The 18,421-nt window shown below is 45.5% G+C and overlaps 1 protein-coding gene across 2 annotated transcripts in view; it reads left to right on the forward strand.

Moving 5' to 3' along the window:
* Nucleotides 1-18,421, forward strand: part of LOC144818437 (guanine nucleotide-binding protein G(q) subunit alpha) — a 479,737-nt gene that overhangs the window by 275,675 nt on the left and 185,641 nt on the right. The gene's annotated exons all lie outside the window — the stretch shown is intronic.

An 18,421-nucleotide genomic window follows, 5' to 3' on the forward strand; every position in this document is an offset into this window, starting at 1 on the left:
ATAAAATGACAATGAAACAATATCATTTTACTTTTGTTTGACTGATTCTGACATACGTGCAGGGTGGGGCTGGGCCATGACAAGCAGGTGGTGGCACTAGGCTGGCCAAACATACCATAAACACTTCTATTTCTCCAACCCAGCTGTGGTTACAGCCAGTTTGAAGAAATGTTGCAGGTTCACAGGCAGTGTCTGAGTGGCAGAGCAGGCCACTTAGACCAATCCTTGTGCTGCTCTCCTGATTGGCTGGGCAGCCTCTGCCTTCCCAGAGGCTGCTGGGAGAGCTCTGAGGCTGCGGCGTTGGAGGCTGCAGGGAAAGGGAACATTAAAAAAAATATATATTTTATTTCCGTCCCCCCCCCCAACCTCCTGTCCGTGCCCCCCTCCCTCCCGTCCTCTCCCCACTTTGTGTTGTGGCGGCCGCTGAACATGCAAACGACACACCTTGAATAATTAGTTAACTGGCCAATTCGGCATCCAGCAGCACTGCTACCATTGGATACTTTAAACACCTACACGTTTGCTGGCGAATGAGCAACCTCCGTAACCACGGAAATATTTGTGGAATTTGATGCAGGTTGCCAACCTCACTCAAAATCAAAACTCTCCTCAGACCCCATTACAACTCAAAACTCTCAGTACTAAACACACACCTCGACAAAATCTGGTATGTAATGGATACCTTTGGAAAGTCATACACCACAGTAGTTAAAGCTGGTGTGATGCTACACTAATGGCCAACTGTGTCTTAAACAAGTGCTAAATAACAATACCGTAAGAGCAGAAACGAAGCCTACTGGACCCTGATTGGTTGGGACCTCTGCCTTTCATGGCTCACAACTTTTAATTTGTTCATTAGCACACATAGACTTCTCTAGTCTTTCTCCCAGAGATGTTTTAAGGCATGGACAAAGTGGGCTGTGGCTCAGGGCCCCAGTCTTTTAGGAGGCCCCTGATAGATCTGGCTCTGTTTCTCCACACTGTCCTGATGATCGTGAGATTTTTTGACAGATTGTTTTAAATACCATTTTCATGTAATTGATTTTTAATATAGGTGATGTGTGGGATTTTGTTAGACATTTGGTGGAAAAATGTTGTTGATGTTTTCAATACCAGTCAACATCCATAAAAAATTCCCTTTTAGATCAAAACAGTACCTCACTTATGAGAAGTGATAGTGGTTTGCAGAGATTATTTACTATAATATTAGTGCGCTGCTGCTATATTACAATTTTGAAAAGACAAACCACTATCCCTGAATATTTGATGAAAACAGGGGAATGAAAAAGCTAAAAAGGATCAGAAATTCGAAGCTGTTCTGAACAAAGGCCCTCAAAATATCGTTGGCCCAAGGCCCCCAAAAAACTTTAGATGTCCCTGCCTTCCCTAATGCAATTGGGAAAGCCCTCCGGCGTTAAGCCTGAAATATCAAAATCATATTCCCAGACATCCCCGAAAATATCACCAGAACACAGTACCCATCGCACAACATAATCCAACTACTGTGGTGATAATGTAACCTTGCCAGACGTCTCTGGACTGTTGAAAGTGCCACAACTCCATACAAGTAGGGGAATGTGGGCTGTGCAAATGTTGACAACTCAAAACCTGGCTGTGATTTGCCGTACGCCGAAGGCTGTTGTATGATCTGGAAGTGTTGTTTCTTCTGAAGATAACCTATATTTCGAGCAAAATGAATTATAGTCAGAACTCGTGTACTAATGCGAACAATACCGGACTGAACACTGGGCCAAAAAACAGTTGATATGGGACAACAGATCATGTGCGTTGAGGGAGGAGGGCGTTTCATGGCTTTTTCGTTTGATCTGTCCTCTCGTGGCGTAGGTCTGTTTCTAATATCCCTTTTTTGGGTCAACAAGTCTTCATGGGCTATGCAGAACAATGGCAGTTTAGGAACATCTATGTAGTCCTGATCAGATGGCTGGCTGTGTTTGCAGTTTCTTGTAAACTTTTCCTACTAATACAGTATTCTTATTTTACAAGGTTGTGTAGTAAAACAGTGTGTTTGGGGGGTAATTGGATGCACAGGCTTGAGTAAATTTGAAAGAGGATCACTTGGATTAAGGAAGAGAGCATTTTCATAATATGGCAGTTAAAGAGGCGGATAATTTTGAAGGATGGCGAGGTTACTGTGATGGAGAAGTGCTGTATTAAGCTGTAGGTTGGCCTCTCCCCTTGCTAAGGACAGCTTAAGAGACCGGCGCCCTGTTTACAAACTCATGTCTTCTGCTTTCTTTCCCTCGCTGCTAGACGTGCCTTTTAGCAGTGAAACCCTACGTATTAACCATTAGAATTAAATTAAAAACTATAGGGAAATATGGCTCTAATTCATACTTTGTGATAACTGCCTCCTTGTACGCCAAGCCTAACAATACATCATTAATAATTAGAGGCCGTATGTAGGAAGCCTATTTGCGCTCGCAAATGCTGAAATTCGCAGAATTTCAGCATTTGCGATCGCAATTAGGTCAGTGTGCTATTTAGCACACAAAAACCCACATGCCAAATAAGGAATCGCAAAATTTGCATTTCCTTATTTTGCTATTGCATTTAAGGAATCGCAAATTGCAATTACTTAAATGCAATGTAGGAAACACCCAAGTTGTGCGAATTTTGGCTTAAGGAATCGCAAAATACCACCAACTTCAGGTTGGTGGTATTTTGCAATTTCTTTGAAAAATGCACTTTTTGGCATTTTTCAAAGTGCCATGTGGGTCACATACATGCCCTTAGGGCATGTATGAGGGTCACATGTGCATACATGTTAATTTCAGGGGTGGAAAAGGGTGTCCTATTGACACCCTTACAACCCTGAAATTGCATTCTCAATTTGCGATTCTCTGATTGAGAATCGCAAATTGAGAATGTCTTCATATTCATTCCTATCGGCCTTCTAGCCCATAGGAATGAATGAGAAGGTATTCCTTATTTGTGAATCTCAATTTGCGATTCGCAAATAAGGAATAAGTGGGATTCGCAAAAAAAATGCTAATCCTACCTACATTTCGTTTTGTGATTCTCTAATTGCGATTCCCTAAAAATCGCAAATTGAGAATCGCAAAACGAAAATTACCTACATATGCCCCATGGTGTACAATTACACAAATGTTGACCGTAGGCTTAGTCACCCACAGCAGACTGCAGAAGACAAAGCCTAAGGAAGTACACCCTAGTAAATTACAGGTTGATATTGCTGGTGAAAGTACCTCAAGCCAAGAACAAAAGCAGTGCCCGAGCCAGGGATGATATCCCTCTATAAAAAATAGAGAAATTTGTAGGAAACCCATCTGGGTGATGACCACACAGTTCTTCTAGAGTGAAGAGCCAGATTCCCTCACCTGTATGATGAAGATGCTCTGTAATTAAAATGAATCTGCTGATGAGGTGGGGAGGGAGGAAACTTTTCACATTTGTCGAATAGGATAGGATTATTCGGTGCAAACGCTGCACTGCAACCCATGGATGAAGGTTCATGTTACGTGGCAAAAGGCAAAAGAAATGGTGGTAAATACTTTTGGGGGGGCCCGAAAGAAATTAATGAGTGTCCACAGGCCAAAATTGTCATTATATGGCAAACAGTAAACATTCTGCGTCTCCAGAGGTCTTCAGGCATCATTGGACATATAGAGAGACGCAGAGGGGTCTTACCTGTTGACTAATCGCTCAATGTTTAGAGCCAGAATGGAAAGGACCTGAATGAAATTATCCTAAAAGTAAAATCCTGCTGATTTTTAAGAATCTGAATCATTTCTCACAGTTAGAATGGGCTTGCCGCTCCACTCTTGGCCGCACTTGCATATCAAACACTCATTCGATGGAAGGTGTCATCTGGCGTTGGACACATGCCTCAGAACTCGCCTGGGGCATGTTGTAATGCCAGGTAAAGCACTCCCTGGTGTGTCCTAATGCTCAATTAAGCGGCTGGTGTGTTTCCTAATTGTAATGTCAATTTACGTTAATGAGCAGCAAACTACAAGTAATTGTATGGAGAAGCTGGAAATGCAAGAGGCAGAACTGACGGTGCACGCGCTGGGCCCTGAGGAAGTCAGTCAGTCAGTCAGTCAGACTGCGGGTGCAGTCTTTGTCGCATGAAACGCACTGTTCCTAAGGGGAGACTGAATATGATTACTTTTCAATGATATACCTTGAAGCCAACGGCCTCAGTCACATTCACTTGCCAAGATAGATGCTTGGACGAGGGCAAGTGTGTCCAACTTTAAAACTTGCCACACGCATCATGATTTATAATTTTCGCTCCAATTGTATTTTTCTTTCTTTCTTGTCTTATGAAGTGTGATCTTCACTGAGCCAAGTTTGAGGGCGCTGTACACTCCATGTGTGACTGTGACATCATAATAGACAGATTTTAGCATACACACAACATTGGTCATGCTCTGCACAACGATGAAGAAAGTTTCTGATTTGTTGTTGCTGATTTGCAGATATTACACCAGCAGATAACATGGTTGCAGATTCACTGTTGTAAAGTATTTTTTTCGAATTTGCAAAATTACTTCATAATTAACAAAGCCGCTTAAGTTAATCTTCCCCGCCCTTTTTGCAGCCTATATGGTGAAATCTAACTTTGATACTGAATCTGATATATAGGTTGACAAATCAAACCACTGCTTCTTTCGATACGGTTAAACACTCGATCATTAGCAAAATACTGACTACAATGTTGCTGAGATGGCACTTCAGTCACACCTCCTGGGGTCTGGCCATCTCTTTCAATTTCTCTTATTTTATTTTTGTATGTAATATTGCTACCCAGATCTTCTCTCTTCCTTCTTTCACTTGCGAATCACAGCCCCTGGCTGTCTCACAGCCATTGGTCACTAGAGGATCCAGCACTTCTCATGCTCAACTCCTCAAACTGAAATCCTCTTCTTCTGCGCCTCTACCATTTTTATTTCCGTACGACCTCTCTCATGTCCTATCCCAAGACATCCTCACTGTGCCCTTCATAGCTTGAAGATTTATACAGCCTTTTAATTATTGATTGAGGCTGAACTTTATTTTCTTCACAGATCCATGATCTCGGATTCTCGAATGGTGTTAACTAACCTTTCTCCACCGTCCACTCTATACAGCAAAAAAACCTCAGGAATGCACTAGTCATGGGTACGCTAGCTCCTTGTCTCTCCAGTGTGCTGACTTTCCCTTCGACGAAGTTATCAACTTTACCAACCGAACCGTCTCCTATGTATGCCATAGTAAGAACCCACTCCCACCTTCTGACATAGTTGGCTCTCAGCCAGCAACAGAGCCTGCCTGGTTCATGCACCATGCCCCATTCGCCTCCCTTACCTCTCTCAAATCTCTCCTATATAACCCTATCAGTAATGTCTGTGATCCACCATTTTCGCTTAATCATGGTGCCCAAACCACGTGTGTGCAGCCAAAAGTCTTTCAACTTGACACACACTACTGGAGCATCCCCTCGAGTTTGGCACTGATCCCTCCATACTCTCCATAAGGGCTACTTTAAAACATCACCTCCCAAATCAATAGGATGACCCATTTGCACACTGCAGATTACAATAAATTAGTGTACATCGGTATAAATGCTTGTCTTAGATGCTCATACTCCCGTACCACACTTTCAAGGTCTTCTCTGTAATGTCACATATTTTGGTTTGCTATCCACCATAAGAGATTGCCCATTTATACCAAAGTTGTTCTTTAGTAGAATGCTTGTGCTCGAAAGGGAAGGCCTGATAAAGTGGGAAAACATCATAAAACAGATGGTAACTTCAGCTCAGTGCTCGCTGTATGTTGCCTTTCTTTGTTTCAATTAGCCTTCTGGCTGCCATGATGAATACTGGTCACATTATTTTTAAACCATTCGCTCCCTCTATTTTCCTGCTGCCGAAAAAGCATCTCCTTAATCACGATCTATCTCTGCAACTGTCACTCTTACACAGTGGCGGCTGCTACAGAATTGGGGGGAAGGGGGCAGATAACAAAAATATAAAATATCACTCACCTGATTATGGCCTCAGCTTCCCCTCTGTCCTTTTCTCTTCCTGGCAGTACACAAGCTCCTAATAGCCGATCCCGATGCTGCTGTCATTAGCATGACAGCAGTGTCGTGATTGGTCTGAGCGGTTTATTTGGCTGCTCAGACAGTGCCTGAGAGTCTTGGGACTGTTCTCCACCTATCTGTGCAACACAGCCAGGTGGAGAAATGCTTAGTGCGCATGACTGTTTGGACGGACTAAGACGGTCAGCCAAACTGTCATGCACACTTATTGAGCCACTCCTCCTCCCTGTGACCCCAGCCCTGCCCTAACCTGGTCCTGGAGCCTGTGCTAAAAATAAAATTATAATAACTTCCACTGATCTGAGAGTAGTGGGGCGACGCTTCTCCGCCTTAGTGAAGGAGCCATCAGTGCTCTTGCATTAGCTTTTATTCTTTTGGCTAATTGCTGTGTTATATCAGCCTAGACTATAGATTACCCGCAACACCTTATTTTATTTATTATGTAATCCGGCTCTTCAAAATTTAGCAAACAGAACAATGCGTAGAACGTTTTAAATTAATAGGCAGATTAGTGAACATCCACTTACACTTTAAAGAATGGCTATTCAGGAATGTTTTAACTTTTTAGCTGATATTGACACCGGTAGGCGCCAGTCTAACCTCAATGGGCTGATGGTTTTAGGCTCTAGGTTCTCAGCTTGAAGGCCTGGTCTAGAGTTTAATTCTTGACTCGTCACGGTTTAAGTGTTGTGACCGAGGATTCTTATTCTTTTTCTCCCTGGATCCTTCAGTTAGTTCGCTTCTCCAAGAAGTAGGATGGTTACTTGGGGAATAAATGCTTTGAAATTTGGTGCTGCAGATTCCACAATTGAGGCTTGCAAACAGACTTGGCTGATCAAGGGAGTGTAAATCCAGAAAAAGACTGATTTAATGTTATGATATTTTCCAGTCACTTTTGTCATTCGTATTTTGATCCCGCCAAGACCAAGCGACTCGGGTATTTCCTAAAGTGAGGTATTGACCACTTCACTGCAACCAGCATATGAGTGACAAGTTTACTTTTCGGATTGGAGAGGATAGACTTCCCTTGATATCTGGAAGATATAGTTTATGCTCTTGATTTGGCAAATGTCTCTTGGCAAGGTATTTATACCCCCATTCTATTTTTCTTAGAGCGCTGTGTCCCAAAGGACTCCACTTTAAATGTTTAGTGTGTGCCTAGATGTTATGAAGTCAACCTATTTTGTTAGGCTACAACCCTTTACATTTATAACAAAACATATTTCTCCGCTTAAATAACTTTACACAATATCAAACGAAGAAGAAGGTGTGTAAACGAGCTACACATTACATTTCTGTCAAGGTGAACAGGCACCTCTGCTTCTTTTTTTTTTTTTTCTCGCGTTATGGCATGGTGACTTGGCGGAGCGCGGAATTCCCTAATGTATTTGTGAAAAATCCTTTGTAATTGAGGACTACTTGTTGTCAAGGAGGCATAGGCAGTCATCCAAATCCACCTTACCACCCAAAATCATAAAAATTCAGCTGCATTATCTTCAGTTTTCACAATTCTCTCCTAATATCTTTAAATGCCTTCTTATGGTACCGTTGTGTTCCACTTTTAAGGTTCCTGTTCCCGAAGTTTTTAATTGTATCCTAAGGGGCCTGTTTTCTACCAGCATCCATGTTCTGTGGTCCAGGAATGCTTCTTGTAACTAATACGGTTGCCCTTTAAGTGTGATTCTGAGCTGATAAATTGTCCGTAATGCTCTTAAATTTTGTATTGGCTTGTACCTTTTTCAGATTACATTTCTGATTTTGTAAGAGCATGTCTATGCTCCAGATTAGGAACATGAGTTGGGTCTGCTGGTTATTATGAGGTGCCATAGCGTTGGCTAGATGAGGCTCACAGAATAAATACATCCTACCTCCATGAGTGAGCTCTTTAGCTAGAAAGTATATAGGAACAGATGTTACTGTCAATGAGAAGATTGTTAGGGCTGTGATGACTGCCAAGTGTGTTTTGCTGTTGAAATTGGTCCATAGGTTTCCTGCTAAATGGAATGATTGCTGAGTTTGGGAATGAATAAATTGGGCGATGAGAGAGTTTGAATTGTTGTGGATTAAAGGAGCTAAATGTCCATCTTTGAAGATCTGTTCCTAACTCCCTTTTTCTCTCAGCAAATCTTTAAGTACCTCACTGATCGCTGGCAAGCAAACATTTTGCTGTGGTCATCTCCTTGGCCTCCAGCTGTACGATTTTCAACCCTCCTTTGATGTTGCTACCTTTCCCACATGCATCCTGGCAATTTTCCATTGTTTCAACCCCGTTACTACTTCCGCTCACAACAGTGGATAACTCCTTCCTAATAATTTACCCTCCAACACCCCAGTTTTCTTGCTTGATTCTTCAGGTCGCAAGATGAACTCTCTGCTTTCCCTCGTGTAATGTTTGGGACCCACGTAGGTTTCAAATATTGCTTCTTCTCTCTCGCTCAATTCTCTGGAATGTTCATCCTTTGGAGGTCAAGATTTGGGCGGCCATTCTTGCCTGTACAGAAGCCCGAAAGGGTCCTCTTCTCTGTATGAAAGGTATAAGAGCCCACTCTCCACTGGTACATCTGCCATAACTTTCATGGGCATTTCAAGCGTTTGAGAGGCACATGGTGTAAGATGTTCAGTCATCCACATTTCTCAACAATACCTTCGTATTTATGTTCAGTTCTTTTAACTTTTGTAAAGTATTTGCTCTCAAAATGCAAGCAGATTCCTTCCGAGCTAGTCACTGGACTAACACTGAACGTTGTAAGTTGTAAAGTTGCCTTTTTTTATTTGTGTATTTAATAGTTAGAAATAGACAAACGTCAACAATGGCAATAAAAGGATGGTTGCAGAAGGGTACATTCATACGTGACAATAGGACAAATTTGTTGCACATGTACAGTAACAGTCCGGGTGCTCATGCTGAGGCTAGGCTTCAGTTGCTCATGCAGGGCTGTCTCTGTTGGCACATTGTGGAGTGCCTATTGTACATGTTTTGAGCAAAAACCAGGTCAACCCTCAGCCTCCACCCCATCTTGTTTGGGTAGTGCTGCTTCTCTTTGATCGTGCTTTGTCAAGTATGCGCAGAGTGGGTCCCATGTAACTCGAATGCGAGCTTTTGCCTAGACTAATGCCCCCTATTCCAGTCTCTCCTGGTAGTGGGTCAGGTGTTTCAGCCAGTCTCTCTCACGTAGGGCCAGGCGTCCCCCTCTCTCCCTTCAGTTCATTGCCTTCTCTTGGCTGTGAGTAACATCATAGTGATCAGTTTGGGGAGGCAGCCAGGGCATCTCTCACATACCGTCGGTCCTCTACAGGCACTCTAGCCCATGACATCCTCCATACTATCAAAGACTGTGGCCCCGAATTGAGTCACTCGACCACATCCCCAAGCTAATTGTAAGCCGTCCGCATCCTCCATCCCACATCGGACACAGCGATTGTTGGCCCGCAATCCCATTTTACAGAGTCCTATCTGGTATGATAAATCCTGTGTAAGAACTTGACGTATTAATCGCAGGCTGTAGTTAAGGGATAGCGCAGTCATCTGGGTACAACCGAACTTCCAGCAATCGTCGTTCAGTGTGTGCCCCAGGTCTCGTCTCCAGATCTCAATTACCCTGGGTGTGACTGTAGGAGCCCATGTCTTGCATAATTGTGTACAGTTTGTCATTAGTCTTTAGAGGTATGGAGTGGCGAGCACATTCACCAGGGCGGCCAAGCCTGCAGGTTCTCGAGGGAATGAGGGGTGCAGTGTTTTATAGCCATCTCGAAGGCGGTAGTACAGTAAAGTGTCCAGCAGCAAACTTTCAGGCCAAGATTGCATGTCTTTTTAGTGCCTTCTTAATACAGATCACCCATTTCAGTGGGATCCGCCTGGGACAGTTGTTTGAGTACGGCCCTCTAGGGGAAGGGGAAGCATTCGGTCACACTTCAGCTGCAGTCTAGCAGCATATAGACAGTCTACCGAGCGCAAAAATGAAGCCAGTACTGCACCCAAGTGATGCACCTCATTGTGTCTACTGCGCCTCTAGAGTGTGTCGATGTCCTACAGATTTCTCTGGCCAGAGGCCACAGGGATGTCATCTGCTTCAACTGCTGTGTGTGGCAGGAACATAGTGAGTTGGAACCAATGGTGTGCATGCCACGCTTGTGCGCAATAATAGTACAGCTTGAGATCAGTGGCACTCAGGCCACCTTGCTCGAACGGGTTCATCACGCCCCATGCCAGCCTAGGCTATTTGTCCACCCAGGTCAGTTGGGTCAGCAGTGGCTGGAAACGGTCGAAGAAGACTCTGGTAAGCGGGATTGGGATATTTACTAATAGGTAGATGAATTTAAACTGGACCACCATCTTGGCTATCCTGACTGCCATTAATAGTGGTAATCTGACCCACATCGAGACTTCCTCTTCCAGCCATGTGACTACTGCACAGTAATTCTCCTGCCAGTTAGTCCAGGTCCGTGCTAACCCATAAACACAGGTACCGGATGGAGGCCCCCGCCCACTCTAGTGGAAACTCCACAGAAAACTATTTGGTCGCCTCCGTCAGTGGGAAGATGACAGACTTGCACCAATGTATATTTATTCAAGACCACCAACTACACCTCCAGCCCGTGAACCACAAATTCCTGCAATGTTGTGTTTAGATGCTAATATATTTGGTCCACTGGCTCTACCTTGTAGATGAAAGAGATCAGACTGCTAGGTTTCTTCGGGTGGCTTTCTGTTACCGTGAAGGCTGAGGAGCGTCGCCCCACTGCTGTCAGAGCTGGAAAAAGGAAAAATAAAATGATAATAACATAGATAATAACATTTTATTTTTTTGAGCCAAGGGGTTGGGTTAGTGTGTGCCGGGGCTTGTGCCACAGGGGGAGAAATGGTTCATGCACTTAAGTGCGCATGATGGTTTGGCAGGCCGTCTTGGGCCGGCCAAACAGTCATGTTCATGTTCTCCACAGGCTGTAATACACAGCTTGGGTGGAGAACATGCTCTGGCTGCATGTCCCCGTCTGAGCGCCAAACCACGGCACTCAAACCAATCACAACGCTGCACTGTAGCATTGTGATTGGCTTAGGTGAGCCTGTGTGCTTCGGGGTGTTTTCAGCAAAAGAGGAGAGGTGGAGGAGAGATAGACCGTCATGACGGAGGAGAGATGAAGGTGGCCATGAGGAGGTAAGTGTGTTTATTATTTTATCTTTTACATTTTGTTCCTCCGGCCCCTCACCCCCATTCCCTGCCAGCCGCCACAGGATTTGGCATAGATATCCATAAGGGGTGAATATAAGCTGATTCATTTTGGGGCAGCGCCACTTAAGTTGTTGTATTAATCCCTGTGCCTTTGTCAGGGACCTACCAAGCCATAGGCTGGTCTTTTTGCCACACTTCTTAGTGCCTTGACATTTTCTCCAGGCCTGGAGCCCAGTGAAGATCGTCTTCTTTTTTTTTCTTTTAGAAATCCTTTGTCTCGTGAGTAGATTGTTTTTCATGCTATGCTTACCCTGAGCATAATTAATGTTGTGTTTGTAACTCTCGATCAATGCTTGGCCTCCTCTGAGAAAAGATTGTTATCCAGTGAAATTTCCCCTCCTGAGTAAGTGAACTAAATAGATCCTCAGGACTCTCTTCTTAGTCCCCTAGTTACAGAACCTGTGATGGGACAGATTTGTATCTTGCTGATTAGTGAACTTTCATATTGATGTGGCAGTACTTTTAGTATGAGCAAGAGATGTTTGAAACCCAAGTAGATCTTTTCTTCCAAGTAGTTGGACTAGAAAGTAGCTCCTTAGAAAGAAACTTATTGTGGCCAGTGAAATGTTGCATGAAGGCAGTAAAATGAGCAGATGATGGCTTATGAGCCTTGTCATTAGAGAAGACATTGCTTGGTAATGCCCTGTCCTATCAAATCAAAATACTGCTACTATTTTTGTGAAAGATGACTTTCTGGTGCTGTGGTCGAAATCAAAATGGAAACCCATAGGATAGTGGCATTTTCTCAGCCTGGTCTTTCTAAAGCATTACCTCAAGAACACTTATCTGTTGGAGCTGGGCCTGGTAAGTGTTACGTTCTTGTTCTCTTTATTTTTTTCCTTTTCTTCTTTATTCTCTTTATGTTATACTATTACTGTTTACACATTTTGATCAGGTCTATTAGGTTTGTACTCTTTTGACATCAATAATGGTGATCACCAAGTTGGGTACCCTGTATGTGATGCCCTCAGTTCAATGTTGTGTACTGCTGTAGGTGGTTCAGCGCATAATTCTACAACTGCATCATTCCAAGCTTTGAAGGCGTAGCAGCAAGGAGTGATCGCACACCGGAAAGTTGTGTTTATAGTTTGGAAAGATGTGTTAAGCCACATGGCAGTAAACTGAATATAGTTTCCTCATTCTGTTACTATATCTTTTCAATTGCATGCATTGATGTCCTTTTCAATTGTGTAGTTTTCTACCTTAGCCCATATGGCTATGTTAGATGCTGAGAGGAAAGCTTAATGTGGCTGTTATGGAGCTGCACACTATATAGTATCCAAAATATAATGAAGTAGCTGAAGCACACTATTCAGTACTTATTTGTTAAATTTTATTAAGCTAATTGAGCCACCATTCGGTCCCATCTAAATTCTAGGCTCCATATGAGTTCAGGCTCCCAGGATGTGTGCACTCCCAGATACAGAAAACTAAGACAGTGTATGGGGATCTCTGGGTGCCAAGCCTTGTCCTTTCGGTCGCCCTGCAGGGGAACCAGGAGAGATTTATCCCAGTGAACCAACAGGCCAGAGGCTGCCCCGAGGTTGCTCAAGATACTGATCAGGCAAGGCCCTGTGGAAATGTACCCCTGTGAGGGAACACTGGTGCAGGTCACTTTCTCGCCCACGGGTCTGGAGGCTAACAAAAGGGAGATCAGCTCTGGAGTGAAGTGAAACAAACCAAGTTTATTAATCACTCATGAGTGGGACCGCGTCCGAACAACACCCAAAGTGTTGTGGGAGGAAGTACCATGAATACAAAAACCATCATGCTTATATACTGTTGTTGCAGTGTAATCACATGGGAAGGAAAACTGGAAGAAGCAAGTTTAAGCTATAGGCACACAAGAGCAAATGGGTGACCAGGTGGTCAGGAGATGAGTAGGGGGAGTAAGAAATGTTTATGGCGGTATTAAGCAATCATTTGATAACATCTGAGACCAGGTGCACCGGCAGCTGCAGCCCCCCAGCACGTACATCAGAATGACCATGTCAGAGAGGTCAGCTAAGGTTGAGGACACAGGCTGGGTGAAAAGGCAAACAACCGAGAACAAAATGAATACGACAGAAACGAAATAGATGCAACAGTCAAAAAGGCTGCCGCTTATGCTAACATAGAATTTACACTTTTCCACAACCCAATCTTTGTGGCCTGGCAGAGGAACAGCAAAACATGGTCTGCATAAGGTACTGTCCTATCTTCTGTTGCTAACCCCCAGTCAAATTCCCGCACCTTTGCGTCACATTTCACCCAGGCCGCCAGTAGCTCAATAGCTGGTGCAAAAAGGAGGAGGGGAGAGGACAACCTTGCCCGGTGACTAGCCTGATGGGAAACCTAGGGGACAAGGCTTCATTTACTCTCACCTGCACTTGTGGGGTCATGACCTTGATGTCATTGATGTAAGCTTGATCTGGGGACAAACCTCATCTTGCAGGGTGTCTAATGCTTTTTGAAAATCAATAAGCAGAAGTGCTGCCTGACCTCCCAATGACCGAATGCTGGCCAGCCCCAATTAACCCTTCTGATGCAGTGTCATGTGCTATGATGGGGCATGAAGTTACATCGGTCCAGGTGGACCAAGAGGGGCAACAACCTCTAGAGACAATTAGCTAGTAACTTGACATAGAGCTGGACCTCTGTATTAATGAGGGAAATGGGTTGTATTCCACCGGATAACCATCCGGACCAGGAGATTTCCCCGAATTTAGATCTGAAAGTTCCTCGCCCCCTAACCCGAGCATAAGCGGTTGCTCAAGGGCATCTCTGTCTGCCAGAGACATCCCAGACAGCGGTATGTCTGTGACCAGCAGAGTCTCGGATTCACAGCCTGGACGGGCGTGTTCCCCATAGAGCACTTCATAGTATTTTTCAAAGACAGCTGTGATCCCCAAGGACTCCACCACCATCCCCACAGACCCATTTAGCACTTCTGGCACCACTCTGAACTCCATGCTCTTCGTTGCCAGCCAGTGCAGGAGCTTTCCCAACTTGTCCCCCCATTCATAGATATTAAGTATAGAGGCCATCCAACATTTACGAGCCTCCTCCAGCACAGCTGTCGCAGGGTGGCCCTGTCAAGGACTAAGTAGCTCTGCATCTGGGTCGTTGGGTGACTCTAGGCCCATCGTTCCTTCGCGATTATAGATGTTTCTAACTCTGTAATCTTGGACGACCGTTCTCGTTCTTTGCCCCTGGCGTAGCATAGTGCGACCCCCTGCTAGGAGGAATTACAGGCACCCATATAACTCTGACAGAGTCCACAGTGCCCTTATTTAGGTCAAGAAAGGCCCTCAACTCCTCAGGCAAGTATTCAGAGAAGGGCTTATTGATCAGGAGCCAGGCATTAAGCTGACAAATAGGGCACTCCCCTGTTGGAGGAGCACCAAAATGCACTGTTACTGGGGTATGATCAGAGATCCCTTGAGGCAGTACAAGAGACCCTGTTGTGCCTAGGAAGTCAGTGGCTGGGAGGAAAAGTAATCAATGTGGGGCAACAAACCATGTGCTGCTGACACATGTGTATATTCACGTCAACTGGGATTCCATATTCACCAGATATCACTTAGTCCCAATCCAGTTGTCCAGTCTTCCAGACCCCTCCCCTGGGGGCCCTCCATGGGCTTATACCAGTGCATTCATCATATCCGTAAGGTCACCCCTTACTACTGCCACCCCTGCGTGGTAGGGCACTTAAGAGCTCCCTGAGGGTCACCAGTGTAGATCAGGCCATGGCAAGGGGAACTACTCAGATTGTAGGGGGTACCCTCTATGGAGCCCTCAAGACCCACATATCTTCCGTAGGCATCCCTAATCACCTTAGAGACCAACAAGGGCAGGGATACTCCCCTTGAGCCTCTGGAGCAACCTGCATGAAACAGTGTTGTATCCCCAGCTGGCCAAAAATGGGCAATTATCGCCCTGTAGGTGAGTCTCCTGAAGCATCAGGATTGCTGGGTTGTTTTGGTGTCTAGAAACGAATTAATGTTCCATGTCATTACTAAAAGGCACCTGTTAGAAGCGGCTGTCTCTAGTTGGCAGAGGTATACACTTCTGACAAATAGGGACACACCTTTTCTAGTCAGGGCCAGGGGATCACACACTTAGATAACCCCTGCTCACCCCCTTGGTAGCTTGGCAAAGCAGACAGGCTTATCTCAGAGGCAGTGCGTTAAGCATTGATGACCACATACAGTAATAAAGTGAATACACTACAAATGGACACAACACAGTAGTATTATAAAAATAAGGATTTTTATATAAGGCTTAGCACAAGACCAAATAACGACAAAAATATACCACAATCTTAATAAATACTCTTGGAAGGAAAAATAATAGTTCAAGCGTAGTTTCTTCTTAGCACAAAGTCTTTAGTATCAAAAGCAACTCTTCTTCTTTAAGACACAGTTCTTGGCAACAATGTAACCCACACGGGAGTCACACGACGTCGAGGCAAAGTTAATCCAAAGGTTCGGCGTCGACCGCGAGGAGCGCTACGTCGAGCCCGGAGTCGCACAGACCCCCACAACACAGTACCTTGGAAAAGTGAAGCACTCGATGATCAGCGGCGTAGATCGGGCCTCGGAGTCGGGGCGATCTGCAGCGGCGTCGACCGAAGTCAGGCGGGAGCAGCGCTCACGAGATGAAGCGGGATACGGCGTCATCGATGTTGCAAGAGTGAGCAGCGCTCACGGCGTCGAGAGGGCTCGAAGTCGATGCGATCAGCAGCGGTGCAGACACGAGGTCACTTGGAGCTGGAGCCGAACTCACTACTCACTGGCGTTGTTGCTGGCGTCGATGGGGCCCGGCGGCCGGCGTCGAGTAAGCGGGACACTGGAGCCGTTACTCACGATGTCGAGCTGGATTCGGCGGCGTCCGTCGGCGTCGAGATTGCTGGATTCTTTCAGAGGTGCTGGAGTCACAAGTTCCAGCAAACAGCACTTTAAGCAGATGAAGTCCTTTAGCCCTGTGACTTCAACAGGAGACTGGCACTCTTCCAGCCCTTGGAGATTTTCTTAGCAAAGATTGAGAGTACACACACAGTTCCTCTCTCCTGGTTCCTTGGCAAAAATAAAGAAGCAATGCAGGATTCCCCCAACAAACAGCACTCTGGCAGAAGGGGTAGGCAGTCCTTAGATCAGCAGGCTTCTTGTCCTTGGTTCAGGTTTCCTTGTCAGAAGTGATCTAAATTCTTGGTTCAGGGGTCCTTCTCTTATACCCCTTTTTGGCTTTGATCCCTTTGTCCATGCAGGGGAATTTCCCCCCATCTTGGGTTTGTTGTGGGTGTTGCCAGGCCGAAGCACCTGGCCTATTCACTGTGCAGGGCAGAGTCTTCAGCCGCCCAGCAGGAGCGGAGCCAGCATTGTCACTGGCAGGGGCAGGGCCATCAGTTGCCCGGCAGGAGGTGGGCCAGGAAAGTCCCAGGCAGGCACAGAGTCATCAGTCGCCTGGCAGGGGGGCGGAGCCAGCATTGTATCAGGCAGGGCAGGCTATCAGGAGCTACTCTTCCCCTACTCTCAATGCAAATGCCCCACTCGTCCCACACTGACTCATTCAGACCTCTGGAGCCACCCAGCTCCTGTCACATGCACACCAGAACCAGCAGAGACCGGTAGACAGTTAGACAAGAAAATAGCTACTTTCTAAAAGTGCTATTTTCAAACACAGAGTCCAAAAACCATCCACACAAACGGATGCGTTATTAAACCCTGAGTTCAGGGATACCAAACTCGACATTGCACCAGGCTCCCCGAGCCCGCTAGGATTATAGCATTAATAATCCTGGCAGCCCATTCTAACTGATGGAGAGCAGGTTACCTTACACTAGTGAAAAACGAATATGGCTGTAATTCACTATTAGGACATGCCAACCTTGTCAGGCTTGTCCTACCTTATGCTTACAATGCACCCTGCCCGTGGGCCTACCATAGGGGTGACTAACATGAAGTTAAGGGAAGGTTTAGGGACTGGCAAGTAGGTGTACTTGCGCAGTCTGCGTGACAGTACCAGACTGCACGTGGTCTAGCAATGGTAGACCTTCAGACATACTTTTTCTAGGCCGCTCTTGTGGGTGGCACAACACGTGCTGCAGGCCCACTAGCAGCATTTGTATTTACACGCCCTGGCACTCCTGGTGCACTCTACTAGGGACTGACAGTAAACCAAATAAGCCAAACATGAAATTCAATCAATACAGCAATTTCACATAGGGAGCACTTGCACTGTGGCACTGATCAGCAGTGGCACAGTGCCCAAAGCATTTACCAGCAAAAACATCGTAAACAGAGGAGGCAAACAGAAAAAATGGAGGAGAGACTCATGCCAATGATGCCAGGTCTAACAGCACCCATGGCTTTGGTATGGATAGCAGCAGAGGTGAACAAATGTAGGTTGCAGACGGCCCCATAATGATGAGACAGTAAGAAAAGCCATAGAGGGGCCTCTAAAAGGTGTCATATCTGCATGTGAGGCGCGCGCTCGCTGCACCCGGAGGGACTGAAAAACAGACAACTTGAACCAAAAAGCGAAAGCAATCCCCCCCCCCCTTCAATCCCCTCCCCAACTCCTCCCCTCCCTATACTTCCCTTCCTGAAGAGGCACCTGTTGCCTGAATCCCAAAACAAACATAGAACTAAATCTGGATTGGTGTAATAAGATGGTGTAGCACCTAACCAATCCACAGCTCCACCTGGGGAACAAATTCAATGAGCAGTAGTATGCTGCTGGTGTGCAACAAGGAGTTCATTAGACACAACAGTGGAGCCTTAACCCCTCCTAGGACTTCAACACAGGTGATGACCCCCTACTACTCGGTGGTTGCCCCCAGGAGCACATCCTGGCCTGTGGACCTTCAACAACAGTTTGGCTTTGAATCTCCCCCTCCAACTTTGTTAAAGTCTCATTATCCAATGGGGCCTGCTTCCGCTGCTGAGAAAGCTTCCACTGTTTATTTATTTATTTTGAAAGTTTTATATAGCGCGAACAAGATCTTTGCAGATATCAGAGCGCTTTACAGAAGAAGGTTATAGCATGTGAGTACATATCAATTGGGGTGGGGAAGGTACATGTGGGAGCATAGTTGGACTCAACAGCATATTCAGGTCAGACAGATGCATTCAGATACAGA

Source organism: Lissotriton helveticus, chromosome 2_1 (assembly GCF_964261635.1).
Source record: "Lissotriton helveticus chromosome 2_1, aLisHel1.1, whole genome shotgun sequence".
In the NCBI taxonomy this organism is placed as follows: domain Eukaryota; kingdom Metazoa; phylum Chordata; class Amphibia; order Caudata; family Salamandridae; genus Lissotriton; species Lissotriton helveticus.